Below are 7,130 nucleotides of genomic sequence, written 5' to 3'. Positions count from 1 at the left end.
TACATACATATATATATATATATATATATAATATATATATATATATATATATATATTAATATATATATTATATATATAAACACACACACACACACACACACACACACACATACACACACATATGTATGTGCATATATAGACATGTACACACATGCATGGTACATGTATAAATATATACACATTTGCCCATTACAGGTATTATACATACACATGTACATATATACATACAGGCGTGTTGTCTATAAACACATTATCTTAAAGACCAGTACAAAGATTGACTCAAATGTTAAATGTTATCTTAAATATTTTACCCAAGGTACACACATGCCAATTCTACTTGGTATTTGCTTCCTAAATTCTATGACATTTCCTAGCAACACTGTATCACAAAGGTGAAAGACAAATGTTGCATTCTTCCCAGGCCAACTGACTGTTTTGAGCAACGTTGCCTTCCTCTGGTCCCAATATTCCTAATTTCATTTGCTTCATGTTCTGACCACTATGTCCTCCCCTAATGAAAGGATTTCAGGCTCTTCTTCCATCCTAGGGCCAGCTTCTCCCTAGGTTCCAGTTCTCTTTCTAGTGATTGGATCATGTTTCGCATTTTAACATTATAGCTTGCTCATTTCTGGTTAATGAAGCATCCTCATCATGGGTCACTGCCCACCTATACCACGTTCCTTCTCTGGTCACTTCCTAGATGAGTCAATAATAGTTAACAGTCAGCAAGCATTTATTAAGCATCTACTATTTGCCAGCTACTCTGCTAAGTACTGGAGATATAAAAACAAACAACAAAAGCCCCAAACATAGCCCCTGCTCTCATGCATTCTTAGGGGACTGGCCACATGCAAATATCTAGGTACATTCAAGTTAGATACAGAGTATATGAACTTAGTATTTAAGGCAAGGCATTAGCAGCTGCGGTGGGTGCCAGGGGAGGGTTGGGGGGAGAGAATCAAGAAAGTCTACAACAAAAGTTGGAATTCTAGCCGATTCCTGAAAGAAGTCAAGGTATCTAATTGGTGGAGATAAGGGGGCGGAGCGTTCCAGGCACTGGGGATAGCCAGGACAGAAAGAGGAAACAGTGCTGTTTTCAAAGAACTCTACATAGGCCAACATTGCTGATTCATAGAAATCATGGAGGGGCATAAGCAATAAAAATGTTGAAAAGGTAGGAAGGGGTTAGGTTATGAAGAGCTTTAAATACAGTGGTGCATATTTCATCTTGGAGGCAATAGAGGGACACCGGAACATTGGGGAGTGACAAGGCCAAATCTGTTCTTTAGAAAAATTACTGAGGCAGCTGAGTAGAGGATGCATTGGAGTAGGGAGAGAAGGGTCAGGAAGACCACTTCAAGGAAAGTTGGAGGTCAACTTGATTTTGGAATCTTCTCTCACAGCAAGGTGGAAATGACTTCAATTTCTTGATGGCTCAATGGCCTCTATGTTAGAATAAGATGAAACTACCAACAGAACTTTTTTTGAAAGAATTTAATTTGAAGTTAATTTTTAAGCACTTTAGGTTCCTTCAAAAGTCATGAAAATACCTTTGGTAGGATGTCATACATGCAACATTCTTAGAAACTTAAATTAAAAAAATGAAATAATATAACGTATAAAGAAAAGTTTATGAGAGAAAAACAATGAGATACAAACCCTATATTCTAATCTTGGATCTATGAAACTTGGGGTAGTCATTTAAGGCCACCAATCCTCAGGTTTCCTTTTCTAGAAGATGGATTGCTTTGTAGGTTGATTTCTTTATAACTGGTAGTCTTCAAGGAGTGTCTGGATAGCTATTTATGGGAAAAACTGTAGAAGGGATTCACATGTCAGACTATAGTTTTGGAGATGGAATGGATCTTAGAAGACACCCTCCACTTCACAGATGAAGAAACTGAGACTGAGAGAGGCTAAGGAACATGCTTAGGGTCACATAGGTAGTAAATGTCTAAGAGAGGATTCAAAGTCAAGTCTCTCTGACTCCAAATTCAGTGTTCTATCCACTGTGCCCTGTAGCTACCTAAAAATTACACCAAAGCAAGGAAAAAACACTTTTGTGTCCTATGCAAGGTTTCTAAATTGTGTGGCATTTTGCACTTGAAAATTGTGATCATAGTTTATTATCTGCTAGAGGCTTTAATCCATTATCTTTGGCACATTCTATTTCATTTGTCACATAATAATTGCCAATGTGCTAGGGACAATGTGGCTTTCCTGGCATTAACAAATTTATAAAAGTCATATTTAAAAGACACCCCAGGGGCAGCTAGGTGGCTAAGTGGATAGAGCTCCAGCCTTGGAGTCAGGAGGACCTGAGTTCAAATCTCACTCAGACACTTGACACTTACTAGCTATGTGACCCTGAACAAGTCACTTAACCCTAATTGCCTCATTGAAAAAAAAAAAACCAAGACACCCTGTTTTTCCCCTGTGGGTTGTATCTTACTACTTACTGCTTGTCTTGGGCCTGTGTTGGCCAAATGACCTTGAAGGCCAATCAATCAGTCACTATTTGCCAGGTTCCTTTCAACCTGATTCTAGTATTGTATTCCATACCCCAGAGGGTTGTTATAAACAAAGCTCCATATAAACAGTAAAGAACTCCATTAACAAGAGGATTAAAAATTTTGGTAGCATTATTTGGACCTGGCTTTTATTGTATGTTAATGTTTATTATTATTACACAATAAATAGTTAACATAATACAATTATATGTAATTAGTATTGAATAAGGAAAGATGAGTATTTGAGGTCAAGGGGTGCTTTACCTTTGTCTTTGTATATCTATCCTCATGATTTAGTACAGTTCTAAAACTTTTGGTGGTGTTCTGCATCTGTGATTTTATCACTTTAGGGAGGTCTCTAGTGAAGGAATTCCCTTGACCCACAGATTGGCAACTTCCTGCAATAGTTAGATAGTTGACTGCGCCACTGAAGGTTTAAATTACTTGCCCAAGGTCAAATAATTAGCCTGTGTCAGAGGTGGGATTTGAACCCAAGTCTTAACTCCTAGGCTAGGACTTCTTCCCCAATCCCGTACTATCTCTATGTTTGATTGCCTGAAAGTTTGAGAAGTGTGTATATATACAAATGAGTTGCTATAGAGAAAGAATTTGGCACCTGGTGGCCAACCACCAGGAAATGAGTCTCTTTGTACTTATATTGGCTGGTCCTTGGACATGAGAAATAGTCTGTTGCCATATTTTAATGCTTTTCAACTTAGAAGCCCTGCCAGAGATTCTGATCCACTGGTATTTAAGAACTCAAGGTCAACTCCATGCCACAAGAAAGTTATTAGAATGATACTGGTTTCTGTGAGATGTGAGACATAAGGGAAAACCTCCATCAAATATGGGGGACTCAAGGAAGAATACAAACAGGAATCACACAGGCTAGGAAGATATGTATGATTTACAATCTGCACTGAAGGAGAGTACTTTCACTGATGAATGGGATCATAGATTCATTTAAATGCATGTCATCATTCTTAACAAGCATTTACTAAGTACCCCTTATATCCTGAGCACTGTGCTAAGCTCTGGGGATACAAAGAAAGGCAACAAAAACAGTCTTAGGCTTGAAGATGCTCACATCTTGATGGGAGAGAAAATACAAACAATTACATACGTGCAATAAAATAGATACCTGTTGTGTATCTACATAGATATCTTAATTGCACATGTATACATATATGTATATGTTGTATCAGTGGGATGATCTCAGAGGGAGGGGACTAACATTGCAGATGTCTGAGAAAGGTTTATAGAAGGTAGATTTGATTTGATCTGAGTTTCGAAGCCAGGGAAACTAGAAAACAGAGTGGAAGAAACTATGATTGTATGTGACTTTTGATCTTCACATGTAATACTGTATCCAAAGTATGAATTATGCAATCAGTTTCACTGTATAAAGAAGCCAGAACACTGTATATCCATTACTTCACCAAAAGTTGATGGACTTTTTAATAAATACTTTATGTGAAGTTCAGCTCTTCTTTCCCTTTGGCTACTAACTACGAACCAGACTCACTCATTGTAAAATCAATTTCATATTCTCCATTTGAAATCCAAGAGCAGACCCTTTTAGAAGATAAGAATACTATTTCATTTCTCTAATATAACAAACTGCATTGGCTACTATGACAGTCAAAAAGGTCATTTAACCTGGACAAACAGTCAACTGTCTTAGAGATGTTCTCAGAGAGCTGTTGTGTTTCAGGGGTCCAGCAAGAGTATTTACATTTGAGGAAAGAGAAAAAAAATGAGAAAAAAAAAGTGTGTTATGTATTTTAGCCTTGTTTTATATTTAGCTACAAGGAAGGAAATTCATGTTCCTTATTTGCTTTAGTAACAGATGAGCTGTTAATATGCATAGCTTATCCAGAAATGAACTGCTAAGCTGAAGAAAAATTGAGCACAAACCAGAGAAGCTTTCAAAAACATAGTGTATGAATATAATTTTATCTGTGTCTTGGTGTCTATGGGCTTCAGGCCTTTTGCCATCAACAAGCTGTGAAATGGATTGCTGGTGCATCCAGAAGCATGTTTCAAAAAGTAATGTGTTTATAGCAGGAATAGTTGGCACCTGTGATTCTACTGAGGAAACTTCTACCATTGCAGTCCTGCTGTTTTACAGTCTTAGAAAACTGCCTGAAAGTACTGAGAAGTTGAGGGACTTGTCCATGGTCACATAGCCCATATATGTGAAAGTTTGTAAGCCTGCCTTTAATTGAAAACTTTTCTGGGTCTTCTCAACTGCCCTCCATCCCTTACTATCTGATCTTAGTTACTTTCTATTTCATTTTCATTTGCTCTGCATATATTTATCCTGAATATACTTATAAATGGCTATACAATCTCTCCTGATAGAGTTTAAATTCCTTGAGGGAAGGGAGTTTCATTTTTGTCTTTGTTTCCCTAGCAATGTGTATGGTGAGCAGAAAAATACTTTACTACCTTACATATACTCTGATCCATTGTCAATTGGCCTTCTGTGTATTCCAGGGACAATACACCCTATCTCTCAGCCATTTTCTCTGGCTATTCCTATTCTTGGAGTGTTCTCCCTTCTCCATTCTGATTACTGATTTCCCTGGCTTCCTTTAAGTTTCAATTAAAATCCCACCTCCTATAGGAAGCATGAATGAGAATAGATGATAACTTGAAGTATCAGGAACAAGAGGTTTTTTTAGAAGATAGGAGACCAGAGAATATTTTAGGCTGAAGGGAAGGGAGCAGTCAAAAGGGAAATGTTGAATATGCATGAGAAAGAGAAGATGAAGAGCTGGGAAGGGATGATTGGCTGTAGGCAAAGGCAGTGATATTAACTTTTACAGTGAGGAACATGTCTCCCTCTTTGACTATTAAAAGAGAGAAAGGAAACAAAGATTTAACCAGCCATTGCATTAATCTTGTTAGATTTCACAGAAACCTAGGAGGTAGATGCTATTATTTGTGCACATGTTACAGTTGAGGGAAACTGAGGCAAACAGAAGTTGAATTGCCCAGAGTCACGTGGCTAATGAGTGTCTGAAGCCAGATTTGAATTCAAATCTTCCTGACTCTGGTCCCAGCATTCTATCCCCTCTACCACCTACCTGCCTCATGTAAAGCATACCACCTGGGCCAGGAAGGGATCAAGTTGGTGAGGGTCAAAGCCTGGATTAGAAACTAGGGCAACAGGTGGTTGCTGTAGCTAGACATAGAGTGAAGGAAATTGTTTTTTGAACAATAAAAATCCAAGATATGGGAGATCTTAGGATCCCTTTCTAGGCTATGGTCTATACACTTATAACCCTTATCTGACTCCTGAAATTTACATCTTTTCCAAATGCATACAGTTATGGTGCCTTTGAAAGGGTAATAACACCAATTAAAGAAACTCCCATTCTAGTCCTTGTTCTGCTGAAACTGGCAGTTTACTACAACTTCTATGGGGCTTGGTTTCTTCATCGATAAAACAGGAGCATTAGACTAGGGCAAGGTTTCTTAATCTGAGGCACATAAACTTTAAAAAATTCAATAATTATATTTTAATATAATTAGTTTCTTTTGTAATCCTGTATATTTCATGCATTGAAAAACATCATTCTAAGAAGGGGTCCTCCATGCCTGAAGTTCTTTCTCTCTGCATCTTTGCCTCCTAACTTCTCTGGCTTCCTTCTAATCTCAGCTGAAACCTCACATTTTGCAAGAAGCCTTTACCAGTCTCCTTTAATACCAGTGACTTCCCACTGTTGATTATGCTCAATTTATTCTGTATTTATCTTGGATATATTTAGTTATTTACCTGTTTTCTACCCCCCATTAAATTGTAAGTTCCTTGAAGGCAGGGACTGATTTTGCCTTTCTTTGTATCCCTAGTGCATGGCAAGTAGTAGGCAGTTAGTAAATGCTTACCTCGACTTGACCAGACTGCCAAATGAATTTAGCGCTCTCTCTCTCTCTCTCTCTCTCTCTCTCTCTCTCTCTCTCTCTCTCTCTCTCTCTCTCTGTTTCTCTCTGTCTCTGTCTCTCTCTCTCCCTGTCTCTGTGTCTCTGTCTCTTTCTATCTCTGTCTCTCTCTTTCTCTCTGTCTCTGTCTCTCTGTCTTTGTCTCTCTGTCTCTATCTCTCTTTCTGTCTCTCTCTGTCTCTCTCTATCACACACACACACACACACACACACACACACACACACACACACACACACACAATTAAGAACCCCCTAGTCACGAGAGCATTACTAAGATCCCTTCCAACTCTCTCATTCTGTGACTCGATGGACTGCTTTTGGCTTGTGAATATCTTTCCTGAGGAGGAATACCAAAACTGGAAGCAGTCACTTCATTTTTATTTCCATGGTTAAATCCATTTAGTTAAAAAAAATAGACGATAACTTAGTACTATAATTTTTTTTAAATGGATAATAAAAGGAAATTATGCATATATATATAATCATATATAATACATAATCAACCAATTTCCTTTGCATTTTAACAAACCTTTCTCTGCTTCCTAATTTGGTTAAGTAGTAGAACTGCTGGAATACCTCAGAAAACATTCTCATGATTTTCTCCCATACAGCTGGAGTTTTGAAATACTTAAAATGTCACAGTGCCTTGTGACACCATTCCCTGGTGGACTA

General features: G+C 37.9%; 1 protein-coding gene across 1 annotated transcript in view; it reads left to right on the top strand.

The window, feature by feature from the left end:
* The window catches only part of ANGPT1 (angiopoietin 1), a 327,917-nt gene that overhangs the window by 109,512 nt on the left and 211,275 nt on the right, over window positions 1-7,130 (top strand).

The sequence above is a fragment of the Phascolarctos cinereus genome, unplaced genomic scaffold (genome assembly GCF_003287225.1).
Source record: "Phascolarctos cinereus isolate Bilbo 61053 unplaced genomic scaffold, phaCin_HiC Scaffold_4;HRSCAF=312, whole genome shotgun sequence".
Lineage (NCBI taxonomy): Eukaryota > Metazoa > Chordata > Mammalia > Diprotodontia > Phascolarctidae > Phascolarctos > Phascolarctos cinereus.
The sequence above is the reverse complement of the archived record's forward strand: the minus strand, read 5'-3'. Positions and strand labels throughout refer to the sequence as shown.